Below are 19,731 nucleotides of genomic sequence, written 5' to 3' on the forward strand. Positions count from 1 at the left end.
CATTTTTTTTCAAAAGACTAGAAAAAATAACACTAGCTCTGCAAGTTGTTAAAATGTCCATACTACCCAAAGCAATCTATACATTCAATACAATTCTGATTCAACTACCAGTGGCATATTTCACAGAACTAGAAAAAATAATCTTGCCAAAGCCGGTTTAGCTCAGTGGATAGAGCGTCGGCCTGCGGACTCAAGGGTACCAGGTTCGATTCCGGTCAAGGGCATGTACATTGGTTGCGGGCACATCCCCGGTGGGGGGTGTGCAGGAGGCAGCTGGTCGATGATTCTCTCTCATCAATGTTTCTAGCTCTCTATCCCTCTCCCTTCCTCTCTGTAAAAAATCAATAAAATATATTTTAAAAAAAAGAAAAAAAAAAGAAAAAATAATCTAAAAATCCAAAGGGAGCTCCCAAGAGGCAATAAACTCTGCTGAGATGAAAGCCAATTCACTATTTTTTTTTGCATTATCTCCTTTATTTTTTTCTCCATCGCTTTGTTATTATTTTGATCTATTTTTTCATACCTCTAATTTTGCCTTTCTTTTTCTTACTCTATTTTTATTCTTTCCCCTGCTTTTTCTTTTTTCCTTTACTTTTTTTGCCTTTCTGATTTCTTCCCTTTTTTCTTTATCATACATTTTCTTCCTCTTTTCTTTTATACCATTTTCCTTCACTTATTCTTTTTTTTAAAATTTTCTCATCCTCCCATTATCCTCCTCCCAACCCCCACACTCATGCCCTCACCCCCCTGTTGTCTGTGTCCATTGGTTTGGCTTATATGCATGCATACAAGTCCTTTAGTTGATCTAACCCCTTTCCCCCCTCCCTCCCCTACCTTCCCTCTGAGGTTTGACAGTCTGATCAATGCTTCTCTGTCTCTGGATCTGTTTTTGTTCATCAGTTTATGTTGTTCATTATATTCCATAGATGAGTGAGATCATGTGATATTTATCTTTCTCTGACTGGCTTATTTCACTTTGAATAAAGCTCTCCAGTTGCCCCGGCCAGCGGGGTCTTCTAACGGGGGTACCGAGGCGGCGCACCTAAGAGAATGAGAGACAGACAAGGGACGCAAAGAATGGAGGCAAGACAAACAGGTTTCTGATCAAGCCTCAAAATTTTATTCTTACAGTGTTCCTTATATGTGGTTTCTAGAAGGGGAGATGCCTAGGAGGGGTGGGGGCTGAACGGGTCATGTGGACTTAGATAATTGGCTAAAGTCGTAAAGGGTGCTGACTATAGATAAAGGGTGTGGTGGTTGAAGGGCGGCTACAGAAGGAATGCTTTGTCCTCAGGAAAGAGGAAGTGGGCCTAGTTTCCATGAGTTTCTGTTTCAGTAACTTACTGAAGTAAGGTCAGAGTTAATCCTTTGACCAACTCTTGGCTCCTGACATCTCCTCCCTTTCTGTTTAAGAAACGGGAGTGGGCATTAATCGACCGAGGAGACATTGACCTGGTTCCTCCCGTGGGCTTTGCACACCCACCATGTGTGGCTCTTGACATCTTTTGGGGAGGAGAGGCAGAGCCATTATTTTTATCGATGTCAACCTCTATGCAAACCAGGTATACTCTCAGGGAAATCCAGAGGAGGTTGGAAAAATGTCCTGACCTTCCCTTGCAATGCTTTGCTCTCCACTCGGTTCGATACCCATACCTCTGGCTCTGGCTAGAGCGTAGGTAAGCATCCCTCTGGTTAAGATGCTGTCCCCGTAGGGAAGGAGTGAGTCTGGGTCCGGAGGTGCTTGCGCTCTTGGTAAACCGAGTCCCACCTATCGGCCATTTCCAGGCGTTGATAATGAATCTGAATGGGTTTTGCTAAAGCTGAATCTATTTGCTGTTTTACAAGGTCGGTTATTTTTCTAAATGCCCAAGGGCCAAATGTAAGAATAAGGAGAAAGCCAACAAGGGGACCAAGGATGGGGAGGAGGTAGGGGAGGAGTCCATTAAGTCCACTCCAGAGCGGGTTTTCAAATAGCTCTTTTCGTCTCTTACGAGGTCTTCTTGTAGCTTCTTGATCTTGTCTTGGACGATGCCAGACTTGTTAGCGTAGAAGCAGCATCGTTCCTGTAGAGCCAAACATATCCCTCCCTGTTCTGCTGTGAGTAAATCTAACCCTCTTCTATTTTGTAATACGACTTCTGCTAAGGAATCAATTTGGTCCTGAAGATCACTAATGGTCCCTGAAAGAGCTTGGACATCATCAATTAATTGATTAGAGAGTTTTGTGTAGGAGTGTATTGCTACTCCTAGACCTGCTGTGCCGGAAGCTACGGCTCCAGAGATCCCTAGACCGATGAGTAAGGGAATAAATTGGACAGCCTGTTTACTACGGCCAGCGATGTAATCAAGGCTGGGCAAGGGGACAGGCTGAGTATTAGGTTCTAGATGCCCAGCGGCCAATTGTTCCTGTACTAACTTTGAGGCGGCTATACGTTTCTCATTAGTTAATGGTCATTGATCTACCCACACAGGGGAATCAGATTTCCATTTGATTTCATCTGTGTGGGGTACAGGAAAGTCAATGACCATCATGGAAAATTTTGGTTTCCTAATCCTAATCGGTCATTTCTGGGTGTTATAGAAAGTGGTTGTTTGATGCCTTGATTATTTTTTCCTAGTCCTTGTCCTGGTAAAAAGCCTTGGTTAAGCATTTGTTGGGTAATAATTTCATTGGGGCTACACATAATGAGCTTTAATTGAGATAGAATGTCTCGTCCCCATAGGTTAACAGGTAGTCCTGGGACAATATAAGGTTGGACTTGCCCTGAGTTACCCTCAGTATCTTTCCAGGTTAGGATTTTTGCGCTCTGTTTTGGGTTGGTAGATTGGCCAATGCCTTTAAGATGTGTTACAGAGGCTTTGCAGGGCCAACTGGGGGGCCAGTATCGGGTCGATATTACCGTGGCGTCTGCCCCTGTATCTACTAAACCTTTAAAAATTTTTCCGTCTAATTCAAGAGTGAGTAGTGGCCTCTCAGTGGTAATCTGTTGAACCCAATAGATATCAGAGGAACCGAAGGCAGAATCCAACCTAGGTTGTTGAATATTACTTTTACTAGAGGCCTGGTGCACAAAATTTGTGCCTGGGTAGGGTCCCTAGGCTTGGCCGGCGATCAGGGCCAATCTGTGGGGCGATCGGGGGTGCCCCTACTGGCACCCACCTTAGTCAGCCTGGCGCTGCCTGCTTGCCAGCCCCACCCCCTGCCACAGCTGCCGGTCGCTTCCCTCTGCGGGGTGACTGGCGGGATAATCGGAGAGCCCCTGCTAGCACCTGCCTTGGCTGGCCTGGGGCCTGCGGGCTGAGGGGAGCTCCTGCATTGAGCATCTGCCCCCTGGTGGTCAGTGCATGTCATAGCGACCAGTTATTCAGTTGGTCTTTCCGCTGTTTGGTCAATTTGCATATTAGGCTTTTATTATATAGGATTGGTGGAGTTTAGGGGAAGTAGGATAAGCTGAGCTATTCTTTGTCCTTTGGAAATGGATATGGGCCCTGAGGGCGCTGAAGCCAGAATGGTGATCTGCCCTGTGTAATCATTGTCAACGACCCCTGGGGTAATCTGAAGGCTGGCCAAGGAGGAACTACCACGCCCTAAGATCAAACCAAATGTTTCTGGAGGTAAGGGTCCAAAAGCCTCAGTGGAAATAAGTTGAATGCCTTGATCTGGTATTAATATTGTATAGGAGGCAGAACAGAGGTCCAGTCCTGTCCTTCCTGGGGTGGCGTGGCAGAGGGAGCTGATGCCTGGGCGGGAAGAATCTGTTGCGGGACGAACCTGATGGCCCATTGGTTCGGCACCGTGTTCGGGGCCGGGGGATGGCCCCTCGAGGAGTTTCCCTGCCAGGGTGGAAGGGCTTTACCCTCGATATCTGTTTTTGAGTGACATTCATTAGCCCAGTGGAGACCGCGTCGGCACCGTGGGCAAACGGTCTTTGGAGGAGCCCGTGGTTGTTTGCCACTGGGGCAATCCTTTATGAAGTTTCCTGGCTGTTTGCAATTAAAGCAGGTTTTTTGTTGTGTATTCGGTTGTTTTTCTTGGGTAAAATTTTTTAGAGCCGCTCCTATAGCCAATCCAATAGCATGGGAGGTACCTATACCAGAGCAAAGTTTAATGTAATCAGAGAGATTGCCACATCGATGAGGTCTTATTGTCTCTTGACAGACAGGATTAGCATTCTCATAAGCAAGATGTTTTACGAAGGCACTTTCCGTCTCACCTCCCCCCACTAATCTCTCAGCGGCGTCAGTGAGGCGGCTGATAAAATCACTGTAAGGCTCGTCAGCTCCTTGGTGAATTTTTGCTAGCGAGGTAGTGGCAGGGCCCTTAGGGGGGAGACGGCGCCAAGCTTTAAGACCGGCGACTTGGATTTGGGCTAGTAAACCAGGGGAAAATTTGGCCTGGATTTCATTGGTTTCATAGGGGGGTCGGCCAAGAAGTTTATCTCTGGTCCACGAGCAGGAGTTTTTACTTTCATTATTGCGTTGGGCTGTTTCTCGTCAGTTTTCAACAAAGTCTGTAGGCCAAAGGACATAATCACCTCCTGAGAGCGTGGCTCGGGCTAGGGATAGCCAGTCATTAGGTGTGAGCCATTTGTCACTTAAGCTTTCGAGAAGGGCGATGGTAAATGGGGCCGTAGGGCCATAGTTACTGACCGCGGCTTTAAGATCTTTAAGATGTTTAATGTTAAGGCGGCGGTATTTTTGCTCAGATGTGTCACTCTGGCTAAGGTTGGGGTCTTCAGTGTCTGAAGCTTCATTGTCTGAGTCTGGATTTTGAGTTTGAGAGTCAGAGCCTTCTTCTAGTAAGTTATCTTCTTCCTCAACGACTGTAGGGCGGGAACCCTGACTGCGGGTGACGGGAAAAACGTGGAGGGTGGTTTTTGATTTCGGGTTTTTTTGGGACGGTTTTGGAAGGATTTGGGTTAGTAGAGAGGGTGGTAAGTTCTGCCTCGAGGGCTTGGACTTCTTTAATAAGCTGGAGGTGTTCACGTTTTTGTTGGAGGATTTCTTTTAAAGAGGATATGTCTCGGGTAAGAGAGACTTTAGCTTGTCTGATGGGGTCAGAATTAAAGGGTAGATTTGGAGCTGTAGCACAGAAAGGAGGAGGATAGTAAAGGGTGAGGGGGTTGTAGGGTGGGAGTTTGTAAGCTTTATTAGGAGGCTCTTGAAGAGCAGGAGCAGTGAGACCCTAGGGATCTTCACTGTCGTGGCAATGAGCAGCCTGTTCATCAAGGGTTTCTTGATCTTCCGGGGAGAGTTTATCATCGAAGGGGGTCTTATTTAAACCTTTAAGTGAGGGATAGATACCGGGGACCTTAGTGAAGATCCTTTTGAGGTGGGTCTTTTGGCATATTTACCGCGACCGATGGACAAGCCGAGGGCGGGCGGGAACTATCTTTTAAGACTGTCTCTACTGTTTTTATTATATCTTTTATATCAGGATCTAGAGGATGAACTTTAAGAATATCATGTATAAGGTTCCAGTAAGAAAAGGCGGATATAGGGATTTTCTCTGGGCCAAAAGTCTCATAATAATCCTGAAGGGCGTCGCCCACTCTTTTCCATCGCTTTGAATCGATGGTGCCCTCTAGTGGAAACCAGGGACATGTTTCATGAATAAGAGAGAAGAAATGTCTAAGGTCCTTTCTTTTTACCCTTACTCCTCGCATCCTGAGGGACTCCTTGAGCCCACCGAGGAATACCTCGTGAGAACTGAGAGAGGTGCCCATGTTGACGTGGGAGCTTCTCAATTTTTTGCCTCCTCCGCGTAAGCCTCTGGGACGTATAAACCCTGTACCAGGTCAGCCCTGAGTTTCTGTTGTGCCTAGGACAGTTGTCTCGTCAACGATCTCCGTTTGCCCAAAGGCCCCTGCTCGCGTATCATAGGTCGGGATGTATAAGCCCCATGCCAGGTTAATGACCACTAAGACAAAGCGAGCTCAGGGTTTGCGAGAGACGTGACGAGGAACCGACCAGAGACAAAATACTCCTCAGGGTGATTCAGAGTTCTCGCTCAGCCAGATCGCGGTACCCTTAACTCTTCCCGGATCAGCGAGACGAGTGCTTATTAGCGGACTGGAGGTTGAAACGAGAAGCTCAAAGTGTAGGAAATCCGTCAAGGGGCATAAAAATTCGTTCTCACAAGGAATTCACTCTTAAATCTTTGTCTGAAAAAATCATCTGCAAAACTCAACTGCGATCATACTCACGGACAGGCAGCTCCGCAGCAATCAAAGGACGAGTCTTCACTCATGGCGCGTTCCGTGGCGACTCAAGGGATGAGTCTTCACTCACGGCGAGTTCCGCGGCGACTCAAGAGGGTGTCCGGCCGGACCGATGTGCAGATGTTCCCCGGAGAGCCGACCCTCGGGCCCAACATTGGGCGCCAGAAATGCCCCGGCCAGCGGGGTCTTCTAACGGGGGTACCGAGGCGGTGCACCTAAGAGAATGAGAGACAGACAAGGGATGCAAAGAATGGAGGCAAGACAAACGGGTTTCTGATCAAGCCTCAAAATTTTATTCTTACAGTGTTCCTTATATGTGGTTTCTAGAAGGGGAGATGCCTAGGAGGGGTGGGAGCTGAACGGGTCATGTGGACTTAGATAATCGGCTAAAGTCGTAAAGGGTGCTGTCTATAGATAAAGGGTGTGGTGGTTGAAGAGCGGCTACAGAAGGAATGCTTTGTCCTCAGGAAAGAGGAAGTGGGCCTAGTTTCCATGAGTTTCTGTTTCAGTAACTTACTGAAGTAAGGTCAGAGTTAATCCTTTGACCAACTCTTGACTCCTGACATCCAGTTCCATCCATGATGTTGAAAATGGTAGGAATTCCTTCTTTTTTACTGCAGCATAGTATTCTATTGTGTAGTTGTACCACAGTTTTTTAATCCACTCATCTGCTGATGGGCACTTAGGCTGTTTCCAAATCTTAGCTATAGTAAATTGTGCTGCTATGAACATAGGGGTGCATATGTCCTTTCTAATTGGTGTTTCTAGCTTCTTGGGATATATTCCTAGAAGTGGGATCACTGGGTCAAATGGGAGTTCCATTTTTAGTTTTTTGAGGAAACTCCATACTGTTCTCCACACTGGCTGCACCAGTCTACATTTCCTCCAGCAGTGCACAAGGGTTCCTTTTTCTCCACATCCTCTCCAGCACTTTTTGTTTGTTGATTTGTTGATGATAGCCATTCTGACAGGTATGAGATGGTACCGAATTGTCATTTTGATTTGCATCTCTTGGATAATTAGTGACTTTGAGCATGTTTTCATATGTTTCTTGGCCTTTCTTCTGTCTTCTTTGGAAAAGTTTCTATTTAGGTCCGTTGCCCATTTCTTGATTGGATTGTTTATCTTCCTTTTGTTAAGTTGTATGAGTTCCCTGTAAATGTTGGAGATTAAACCTTTATCGGTGATAACATTGGCAAATATGATCTCCCATGCAGGGGCTTTCTTGTTGTTGTATTTTTTTCTTAAATTTAATAAATCTTTATTGTTCAGATTATTACAATTGTTCCTCTTTTTCCCCCCATAGCTCCCCTCCCCCCAGTTCCCACCCCACCTTCTGCCCTTACCTCCCCCCGACTGTCCTCATTCATAGGTGTACGATTTTTGTCCAGTCTCTTCTCGCACCCCCCACACCCCGTTCTCCCTGAGAATTGTCAGTCCACTCCTTTTCTATGCCTCTGATTCTATATATTCACCAGTTTATTCTATTCATCAAATTTTTAATTCACTTGATTTTTAGATTCACTTTTTGATAGATATGTATTTGTTGTTCATAATTTTTATCTTTACCTTTTTCTACTTCTTCCTCTTCTTAAAGAATACCTTTCAGCATTTCATTTAATACTGGTTTGGTGTTGATGAACTCCTTTAGCTTTTTCTTATCTGTGAAGCTCTTTCTCTGACCTTCAATTCTGAATGATAGCTTTGCTGGGTAGAGTAATTTTGGTTGTAGTTTCTTGCTATTCATCACTTTGAATATTTCTTGCCACTCCCTTCTGGCCTGCATAGTTTCTGTTGAGAAATCAGCTGACAATCGGATGGGTGCTCCCTTGTAGGTAATTAACTGTTTTTCTCTTGCTGGTTTTAACCTTTTGCACTCAGATGTCAAGTGTGACTCGACATGCTTAGCATTAGAATAAATGAATCGAGAAAAAAGCACACGAGTGCAAAAGGTTAATATTCTCTCTTTGTCTTTTGCTCTTGGCATTTTAATTATGATGTGTCTTGGTGTGGTCCTCTTTGGATTCCTTTTGTTTGGGTTTCTCTGTGCTTCCTGGTCTTGTAAGTCTATTTCTTTCACCATGTGGGGGAAGTTTTCAGTCATTATTTCTTCAAATAGGTTTTCAGTATTTTGTTCTCTCTCTTCTTCTGAAACCCCCATAATTCTGATGTTGGTATGCTTGAAGTTGTCCCAGAGACTTCTTACCCTATCTTCAAATTTTTGGATTCTTTTTTCTTTTTGCTTTTCCAGTTGAGTGTTTTTTGCTTCTTTGTATTTCAAATCTTTGACTTGATTCTTGTGTTCCTCTAGTCTGCTGTTGGGTCTCTGTATAATATTTTTTTCAATTTCAGTCAGTGTATGTTTAATTTCTAGTTGGTCCTTTTTCATATCCTCGACTGTCTCACTAAATTTATCGGCCTTTTCTAGGAAATTCTTGAAAAACCTTATAACCATGGTTTTGAATTCTATATCCAGTTGTTTGTTTTCCTCCATTTCTTTCGTTTGTGATGTTTTTTTTGTTTCCACACTTTCGCTGCTTCCCTGAGTTGGTAGGGTAGCTTTGTGTGCTAGGTGTCCTATATGGCCCAGTGGCTCGGCCTCCCCAGTTACCTGAGGTGAACACTCTTGGTGCACCCATTTGTGGACTGTGTGTAGAACCTTGTTGTAGTTAAGTCTTGATTGTTGTTGGTATCACTGGGAGGAATTGGCCTCCAGGCCTATTGGCTGTGAGGATCAGCTGTGTCTACGCTGGGAGAACTTCTGTGCTGTCTTCAGACTAGACTTGAAAAATTGCAAAAGCCTCTGTGCTCAGCTTGGATGGGGCGGAGTCTCAGGGCTGAGTCAACAGTCTTGGCTTCCTGTCAGCCCTGCCCTATGAGGCCCCTGGTTCTCAGTGCCCTTTGGTAATCACTGCAAGCACCTCTGAGAGAAAGCCACCCTTGAGTTTCGCCCATTGCCAGACAGTCCAGTTTCTCCCCCAATGAATCTGGATTCCCAGATTCTCGCCCTGAACTGAAGTTCAGCCCAGTCGGGAGCTTCTGTTTCCCTCCCACTAGCGAAAGCCAGCGGCACACTCAGCAGTAAGTCCTCTTTGCGTGCACTCGCACGCGCACCACTAGACCTCTGCCTTTCGTGGCTCCCCTGAGTTTCTGCCTGACAGTCCAGATTCCCCCCATATGAAACTGGGTCCCCAGGATCTCGCCCGGGACTGAGGTTCAGTGCAGTCGGGAGCTTTTGTCTCCTTCCCGCTAGAGAAAGCCAGCCAGGCACTCAGCCGCCCGACCTCTCCACGTGTGTGTCTCCGTACCTCAGCCTTTTGCAGCTCCTCTGATTTTCCTTGTGCTTTTCTCTTTCCTTCTAGTTGTACAATTTCCACTTAGCCAGCTTTCCTATGGTTCTGGATAGTGTCCATTTTGTCTTTTAGTTGTAGTTTTGAAATTGTTGTGTGAGGCAGCAGTTTAGGTGTTTACCCATGCCACCATCTTGGTTTCTCCTTTCTTGTTGTTTTGTTGATGGTTTCTTTTGCTGTGCAAAAGCTTTTTATTTTGATGTAGTCCCATTTATTTTCTCTTTAGTTTCCATTGCCCTAGGAGCAGTATCAGTGAAGCAATTGCTTTGGCATATGTCTGAGATTTAGCTGCCTGTGGATTCCTCTAGTATTTTTATGGTTTCCTGTCTTATGTTTAAGTCCTTTATCCATTTTGAGTTTATTTTTGTGTATGGTGAAAGTTGGTAGTCTAGTTTCATTTTTTTGCATGTATCTGTCCAATTTTCCCAACACCATTTATTGAAGAGACTGTCTTGACTCCATTGTATGTTCATGACTCCTTTGTCGAATATCAATTGGGCATTGTGGTTTGGGTCGATTTCTGGGTTCTCTTTTCTATTACATTGATCTATATGTCTGTTCTTGTGCCAGTACCAGGCTGTTTTGAGAACAGTGGCTTTGTAATACAGCTTGATATCTGGTATTTAGATCCCACCTACTTTGTTCTTCTTTGTCAGGATTGCTGCAGCTATTCGGGATCTTTCATTATTCCAGATGAATTTTTGGAAAGTTTGTTCTAGGTCTGTGAAGTATGCCGTTGATATTTTAATGGGAATTGCATTGAATCTATAGATACCTTTGGGTAGTGTGGACATTTTGATGATGTCGATTCTACCAATCCATGAACATTGTATGTTCTTCTATCAGTTTATATCTTCCTCTGTCTCTTTTTTCAGTATCCTGTAGTTTTACGCATATAGGTCAAAAACCTCCTTAGTTAAGTTTATTCCTAGTTAACTTAATTTATTTGGTATGATGGTAAATAGGATTGCTTTTTTATTCTCTCTTTCTGTTAGTTCACTATTGGTATATAGAAAGGCCATAGATTTCTTGGCGTTAATTTTGTATCCTGCTACATTGCCGAATTCATTTATTAAGTCTGTTTTTTGACGGAGTCTTTCGGATTTTTTATGTACAATATCATGTCATCTACAAATAAAGACAGCTTTACTTGTTCTTTTCCAATTTGGATGCCTTTCATTTCTTCTTCTTGTCTAATTGCAATGGCTAATACTTCCACTAATATGTCAAACAGGAGTGGTGAGAGTGGGCATCCATGTCCTATTCCTGTTCTTAGGGGAAATGTTTTTAGTTTTTGTCCATTGAGTGTGATGCTGGCTGTGGGCTTGTCATATAAGCCTTTTATTATGTTGAGGTATGATCCTTCTATTCCCACCTTGCTGAGAGTTTTTATCAAGAAAGGGTGTTGGATTTTGTCGAATGGTTTTCCTGCCTCAATTGATATGACTATGTGATTTTTCTCCCTCAATTCATTTATGTGATGTATCACGTTTATTGATTTGCAGATATTGTACCATCCTTGCATCCCTGGGATAAATCAAACTTGGTCATGGTGTATGATCTTTCTGATGTACTATTGGATCTGATTTGCTAGAAAATTGTTGAGGATTTTGGCATCTATGTTCATTAGGGATATTGGCATGTAATTCTCTTTCATTGTGTTGTCTTTATCTGCCTTTGGTATTAGGGTGATGCTGGCTTCATAGAATGAGCATGGAAGTGTTCCTTCCTCTTGGATTTTTTGGAATAGTTTGAGGAAGATAAGTTTTAGTTCTTCCTTGAATGTTTGGTATAACTCTCCTGTGAAGACATCTGGCCCCGGCTTTTGTTTGCTGGAAGCTTTTTGATGACTTCTTTAATTTCTTCCATAATTTTCGGCCTATTGAGATTTTTAGAATCTTCCTGATTGAGTTTTGGAAGGTTGTCTTTTTCTAGGAATATTTCCATTTCCTCCAGGTTGTCTAGTTTGTTGGAATAGAGTTGTTCATAGTATTTTTTTTTAATAATTCTTGGTATTTTGTAACAATCTTTGTATCTCAGAGGGGTCTGTTGTTATTTCACCTCTTTCATTTCTGATTTTGTTTATTTGGGTCCTCTCTCTGTGCTTCTTGGTGAGCCTGGCTAGAGGTCCATCAATCTTGTTTATCCTTTCAAAGAACCAGCTCTTGGTTTTGTTGATCTTTTGTATTGTTTCTTTGGTCTCTATGTCGTTTACCTCCACTCTGATCTTTGTTATTTCCTTCCTTCTGGTTACACTGGGCTTTTCTTGCTGCTCTTTTTCTAACTAGGGTTAGGTAATTTATTACCATTGTTTCTTGTTTTTTTTTTTTGCAATAGGCTTGTAGAACTATGAACTTCCCTCTCAAGACTGCTTTCGCTGTGTCCCATAGATTTTGGATTGTTGTGTTTTCATTGTCGTTTGTTGCCATGATGGTTTTTATTTCTTCCTTGATCTCTCTGGTGACCCAGTCCTTGTTTAATAGCATGCTGTTTAGTCTCCATGTGTTTGATTTCTTTGGATTGTATTTATTGTAGTTGATTTCCAGTTTTATGCCACTGGGATCTGAGAAGATGCTTGATATGATTTCTATCTTCTTGAATTTGAAGAGACTTTTCCTATGACCCAGCATATGATCTATCTTTGAAAATGACCCATGTGCACTTGAGAAGAATGTATATTCTGTGGCTTTGGGGTGAAATGTTCTGAAGATGTCGATTAATTCCATCTGGTCTAGTGAGTCATTTAGGATTGCTGTTTCTTTGCTGATTTTTTGTTTAGAGGATTTGTCCAGTGGTGATAGTGGGGTATTAAAGTCTCCTACTATGATTGTATTGCTATTAATCTCTCCCTTGATATCCTCCAGGAGTTTTTTTATGTATTTGGGTGCTCCTATATTGAGAGCGTATATGTTTACCAGAATTATTTCTTCTTGTTGGATTTCTCCCTTTAGTATTATGAAGTGGCCTTCCTTATTTTGTTATGGCATTTACTTTGAGGTCTATATTGTCAGATATAAGAATTGCTACCCCAGCTTTTTTTTCATTTCCATTTGCCTGAAAGATATTTTTCCATCCCTTCACTTTCAATCTGTGTGAGTCTCTTGTTCTGAGGTGGGTCTCTTGTAGACAGCATATATATGGGTCATGTTTTTTTATCCATTCAGCCACTAGATGTCTTTTGATTGGAGCATTTAGTCCATTTACATTTAAAGTTATTACTGAAAGGTATTTGTTTGTAGTCATATCTATTTTTGTGTCTGTATTCCTTATTACCTGTTTATTTCTTCTTTTTACAGTATCCCTTTAGCATTTCTTGCATTGCTGATTTGGTGGTGATAAACTCCCTGAGCTTTTTTTTGTCTTCGAAGCAACTGATTTCCCCTTCAATTTTGATTGATAGCCTTGCTGGATATAGTATTCTTGGATTCAGTCCTTTGCTTTGCAACACTTTGTATACCTCCTTCCATTCTCTTCTAGCTTGTTGTGTTTCTGTTGAGTAATCATTTGACAATCTGATGGGTGTTCCTTTGTAGGTAACTCTCTGTCTCTCTCTTGCCACCTTTAAGATTCTCTCTTTATCATTTATATTTGCCATTGAAATTATGACATGTCTTGGTGTGGGTCTTTTGGGGTTGATCCTGCTTGGGACTCTCTGTACTTGTGTAACTTTTATCTTTCCCATATCCGGGAAGTTTTCTGTCATTATTTCTTCAAATAGATTTTCTAATCCCTGTTGCTCTTCTTGTCCTTCTGGCGGCCCTATTATATGCATGTTACTTCGTTTCATGTTGTCCCGAAGCTCCCTTAGGCTTTCCTCCTGCTTTTTTATTTTTTTCTCCAATTGCTGTTCAGATTGAGCTTGTTTCTGTACCTGATCTTCTAACTCACTAATTCGGTCCTCTGCTTCTTGTAGTCTACTGTTGAAACTTTCCATGGTGTTTTTGATTGTAGCTATATCACTTTTCATTTCTTCCTGATTCTTGCATAAGTTGTTGATTTTCTCATCCATCCGATGTATAAATTCCAAGACCATTACTCTGAACTCTTTTTCGGTCATGTTGCAAGCTTCAGTTTTACTAATTTCCTTTCTTGGCGACTCCTCAATTTCTTTCCTCTGTGAGTTATTTCGTCTCCCTATTCTGACTATCACCAGAAAGCTCAAGCTTCAGTTTGCGTGGACCTGGGCCGTGTGCTGTGGTGACTTTGCTCCACCTGAGTTTCACTGAAGTCCTCTGACACTAGGACGTGTGGCTGCCGTTAGTTGGTGGGAAGCAGGCTTGCCCAGGGTCAGTGTCCCCAGTGTTCCATGTGGTCTCGTGTTCACACTTAGAATCAGGGGCCCTGTCTGCACCACACTGTTGGTATGTGCTGAAAATGAGATCCTTAGCATGTGCCAGGAGTCAGAGTTTCCCTGTGTCTGCACCAAGAATCGAGTGTCAGAGTCTCTGTTGCCTCGTCCGGTTTCTCATTGAGAATCAGGGTCCCTGTGTGTGCATGCACCAACAATTGGGGTCACTGGCTCTTAGTGAGAATGCGCTGTGAGTCAGGGATCCCACTCAGCTGTGTCCAGCGTGCCAAATTCCCTGAAGTGGAGCTGCGTCCTGTGTGTGCTGTCTCTACTGAGCCAAACCAGCTAGGGCTTCCCACACTCTCAAATTCCTGAAGGGGAGCTGCCTCCGTGCACTCTCCCAGATTCCCCGAAGGGGGGTGGAGTCCGTCCTGAGCACCAAATTCCCCAAAGGGGAGCCCCTCTGTGCATGCTCTAAGATTCCCCGAAGGGGAGCTGTGTCCTGCAAGCGAAATTCCCCCAAATTCCCCGAAGGGGAGCCCTCTGTGCGCGCTGTCAGATTTCCCAGAAGGGTAGCTGCGTCTGTCCCGTGCACCAAATTCCCTAAAGGGGAGTGCATCCGTGTGCGGGCGCTATGCAGCTTGGTCAAGGGGCGGGTCTATCAGTTACTATGGCGCTATCCATGAGCCTGCGGGGAGGGGTATAGGCTCTTTGACTCATGGAAATCTGCTGCGAGGAAATCTGGATTCTTGTTGTTTGTTGGTCTGAAGCTCTGATAGCAGTTCTCTGTCCCCAGTGGCTGCATGGTCCTGGTTTGTGTCTTAAGCCAGGATTCTAGTCTCAGGCAGCTTTGTTTCTCAAGATGGCGTGGTCTTCGCGTCCGCACCAGCCGCCGAGAAGTGTCCTCTTTGTGCGCGGCGCTCCGCTGTCTAGGACTGCCCGGTTAGGCAGCCCCTTGGAAGACCTGCAGAATTTAAATGACCCTAGCTCATACACACACACACACCACACATGTCTACACTCTCCTCTATGGGTTCCTCACTCACACTCTCTCTCTCCCTACCTTCCTGCCAGTCACCATCTTTTTTTTCCCCTCTGTATCTTCCCCTGCCTTCTTGATCTCACCCCCAACTGCCCTCCTCTTCCAGCCAATTTGGTTCTGATTGGTCGGTGTCTATGCCAGTCAGCCTCAAAAGCTCCCCCTCCTAGGAAGCCATTGGCTCCTCGCAATTCACCCAGATTTGATTCTGATTGGTTGTTTTCCATGCTAGTCAGCATACTCCCCCCCCCAGACAGCCATTGGCTCCTTGCAATTCACGCAGATTCGGTTCTGATTGGTCGGTTTCTATGCCAGTCAACATCTCTGGGCCTATCTCCAGGCCTGATCATAGAGGCGGGGCTGATCAGCAGCCGCCCCTGACTGCTGGTGAGTGGGTGAACTGCTGACCTCTGGGAGAGAGAGAGAGAGAGGCTTGCCTGCTGGTGAGGGAGAGAGAAGCAGGGTCTGACCACCCTGCTTCTCTCTCCCATCTTCGTTAGCAGCCGCTGCCACTGCTGATCAGCCCCACCTCTCTCTCTCTAAGAGGTCAGCAGTTCAGCCCACTCGCCTGCTGTGCGTGCAGCCTGGCGCATGGTCCAGGCTGCTGGCAAGTGGGCTGAACTGCTGACTTCTTGCAGAGAGAGAGAAGCTTGGCTGCTGGCGAGGCTGGGAGAGAGAAGCAGGGTCTGATCACCCTGCTTCTCTATCCGGGCCTCGCCAGCAGCAGCTGCCACTGCTGATCAGCCTTGCCTCTCTCTCTCTTCTAGAGGTCAGAAGTTCAGCCTGCTCACCTGCTGCGCGTGCAGCCTGGCGAATGGTCAATCCTCCCGGTTGGTGCGAATTTGACGGACCCAGGGTTTTTATATATTAGGATAAGAAATCTAGAAACTGGCAGTGCTAGCTAACATTGGTCTGGCAACTTCACAATGCCAAGGTCAACATATTTACAATTCCTTTGGCCCCTTTAAGGGAAACACATTTAGTTTTTGCCCCACTGAGTATGACATTGGATGGGGCAATGTTGGTTATATAAAATTACATAGGTTTCACCTATACAATTGCAACATATCATTGGTACACAGTATCATGTATTTACCACCCCAAATCCAGTGTTCTTCCATCACCATTTATCTGCCCTTACACTCTTGTCCCCCCCTACGCCCCTCACCTTTCTACCCTCTTGGCAATCATTTTACTGTTGTCTGTGTCCATGAGTCTTTCTCCTCCCTGCCCCCACTTTGCTTAATCCCTTCACTCTTCTTATCCAGATCCCTATCACCTCCCCTCTGACAGCTGCCAGTCTGTTCTCTGTATCCATCAGTCTGTCTCCATATTGTTAGTTTATTTCATTTACTAGAAGCCCGGTGCACGAAATTCGTGCACAGCGGGGGGTTGTCACTCAGCCCAGCCTGTACTCTCTTCAATCTAGGACTCCTGGAGGGATGTCCGACTGCCCGTTTAGGCCCGATCCCACCAGGATTGGGCCTAAACGGGCAGTCGGACATCCCTCTCACAATCCAGGACTGCTGGCTCCCAACTGCTTGCCTGCCTGCCTTCCTGATTGCCCCTAACCGCTTCTGCTTGCCAGCCTGATCACCCCCTAACCACTCTGCTGCCAGCCTGTTTGCCCCCAACTTCCCTCCTCTGCCAGCCTGGTCACCCCTAACTGCCCTCTCCTGCAGGGTTGATCACCTCCAACTGCCCTACCTTGCAAGCCTGGTCCCTCTCAACTGCCCACCCTTGCAGGCCGGGTGCCTCCCAACTGCCCTCTCCTGCAGGCCATCTTATAGTGGCCATCTTGTGTCCACATGGGGGCAGGATCTTTGACCACATGGGGGCAGCTATATTGTGTGTTGCAGTGATGATCAATCTGTATATTACTCTTTTATTAGATAGGATAGAGGCCTGGTGCATGGGTGGGGGCCAGCTGGTTCGCCCTGAAGGGTGTCACAGATAAGGGTGGGGATTCCCTTGGGGTGTGGGGCGGCCTGAGCGAGGGGCCTGTGGTGGTTTGCAGGCCGGCCACGCCTCCTGGCAACCCAAGGGGAGGCCCTGGTATCTGGAATTTATTTTCCTTCTACAATTGAAAATTTGTAGCCTGGGGCGGCAGCCATTTCTGTGGCAGTTAATTCAACTTCTACAATTGAAACTTTGTAGCCTTAAGCGGGTGAGCCCGGCCAGGGTGTGCGGAAAGCTTTGCTTCCCCTGTTGCCGCCGGCAACCCTGGCCTGCTCTCTCAAGCTCCATTCTGCCGCCATTTGTTTGAATTTGTTTACCTTCTATAATTGAAACTTTGTAGCTTGAGTGGAGGCTTAGGCCTGCAATGGCTATGGAAAGCTTGGCTTCCTCTGTTACCTAGGAAACCTTGCTCTCTGTGGCTGTAGCCATCTTGGATTGGGGTTAATTTGCATACTCGCCCTGATTGGCTGGTGGGCGTGGCTTATGTAGCGGAGTGATGGTTAATTTGCATATTACCATTTTATTAGAGAGGATTAGATTTCACATATAAGTGAAATCATATGATATTTGTCTGTCTCTGACTGATTTATTTGACTTGGCATAATACTCTCCAGGTCCATCCACACTATTGCAAAAGGTAAGAGTTCCTTCTTTTTTATGGATGAGTAAAATTCCATTGGGTAAATGTACCACAGCTTTTTTATCCATTCGTCTACTGATGGGCATTTGGGCTGCTTCCAAATCTTAGCTATTATAAATAACACTGCAATGAACACAGGGGTGCATATATATTTTTAAAGTAATATTTCAGGTTTCTGTGGATATGTTCCCAGAAGTGGAATTGTGGGTCATAAAGCAGTTCCATTTTTTCATTAAAAATTTTTTGTTTTTTATTTCAGAGAGGAAGGGAGAGGGGAAGATAGAAACATCTATGATAAGAGAGAATCATTGATTAGCTGCCTACTGGGGATTGAGCCTGCAACCCGGGCATGTGCCCTTGACTGGAATCAAACTTGGGACCTTTCAGTCTGCAGGCTGATGCTCTATCCACTGAGCCAAACCGGCGAGGGCCATTTATTTTCTTTATTTTTTGAGGTAACTCCATATTCACCAATCTACATTCCCACCAACAGTGCATGAGGGTTCCCTTTTTTCCACATCCTTGCCAACACTTGTTTGTTGAATTACTGTTGATAGCTATTCTGACAGGTGTGATGTGATATCACATTGTGGTTTTAATTTGCAATTCTCTCATGATTAGTTATCTTGAGCATCCTTTCATATGTTTATTGGCCATCTGTATGTCCTCTTTGGAGAAATGTCTACTTAAGTCCTTTACCCATTTCTTAATTGGACTGTTGTGTTTGGTATTTTTTTGGTGTTTGAGTTTTATAGGTTCCTTATAAATTTTGGATATTAACCCCTTATAAGATGTATGGGTAAATTTATTCTCCAATTCAGTGGGTTGTCTTTTCATTTTGTTGATAGTTTCCTTTGCTGTGCAAAACCCTTTTATTTTGATGTAATTCATTTTATTTATTTTTTTATTTTGTTTCCCTTGCCCAAGGTGAAATATTAGAAAAAAATATTGCATGAGAAATGTCTGAGATTTTATTGCCTGTGTTTTCTTTTTCTTGTTAAATATATTTTTATTGATTTCAGAGATGAAGAGAGAGAGAGAGAGAGAGAGAGAGAGAGAGAGAGAAAGAGAGAGAGAGAGAGAGAGAGAGATGAGAGAGAATCATTAATCAGCTGTCTCCTGCACACCCCCCGCTGGGGATCAAGCCCACAACCTAGGCATCTGCCCAGATTGAGAATCAAATCATGACCTTCTGGTTCATAGGTTGATGCTCAACACCTGAGCCATGCCGGCCAGGCTTGCCTGTGTTTCCTTAAAATATTTTTATTGTTTCAAGTCTAACACTTAAGTCTTTAATCCATTTTGAGTTTATTCTTGTATATGGTGTAATAGGGGGGGGGGGTGTCTAGTTTCATTTTTTTGCACATATCTGTCCAATTTTCTCAACACCATTTTTGAATAGGCTATGCTTACTGCATTATATATTTTTGCTTCTTTTGTCAAATATTAATTGACTATAAAGGTGTGGGTATTTATCTGAGCTCTTCATTCTGTTCAATCAATCTATATGTCTGTTTTTGTTTTTTTAATACCAGTACCATGCTCTTTTGATGACTATGGCCTTGTAGTATGGTTTGATATCAGGCAGTGTGATTCCTCTCACTTTGTTTTTCTTTCTCAGGATTGCTGTGGCTATTTGGGTTCTTTTGAGGTTCCATATAAATTTTTGGAATATTTGTTCTAAATCTGTGAAATATGCCATTGGTATCTTGATAGAAATTGTTTTGAATCTATACGTTGCTTTGGGTAGTATGGATATTTTAATTATGTTAATTCTTCCTACCCATGAATACGGTATGTGTGTCTATTTAATTGTATCTTCTTCAATTTCTTTCATCCAAGTATTATAATTTTCTGCATACAGGTCTTTTACATTCTTGGTTAAATTTATTCCTAGGTGTATTTTTAATGTAATTGTTAATGAGATTGTTTTCTTGGTGTCACTTTCTGATAGTTCAATATTGGTGCATAAAAAGGCCACAGATTTCTGGCTATTTGTTTTGTATCCTGCTACTTTCCTAAATTCATTGATCAGTTGCAGTAGTTTTTTGGTGGAAACTTTATGGTTCTCTATTTACATGATTATGTTGTCTGCAAATAATGAGTTTTACTTCATTTTTAAAAAACTTCAATGCGTTCTATACGTCCTTCTCTAATTTCTGTGGCTAGTATTGCCCGTACTATGTTAAGTAATACTAGTGAAGGTGGATATCCCTGTCTTGTTCTTGTTTTTTT

This window comes from Cnephaeus nilssonii (genome assembly GCF_951640355.1).
Source record: "Cnephaeus nilssonii genome assembly, chromosome: X".
Taxonomy (NCBI): Eukaryota; Metazoa; Chordata; class Mammalia; order Chiroptera; family Vespertilionidae; genus Cnephaeus; species Cnephaeus nilssonii.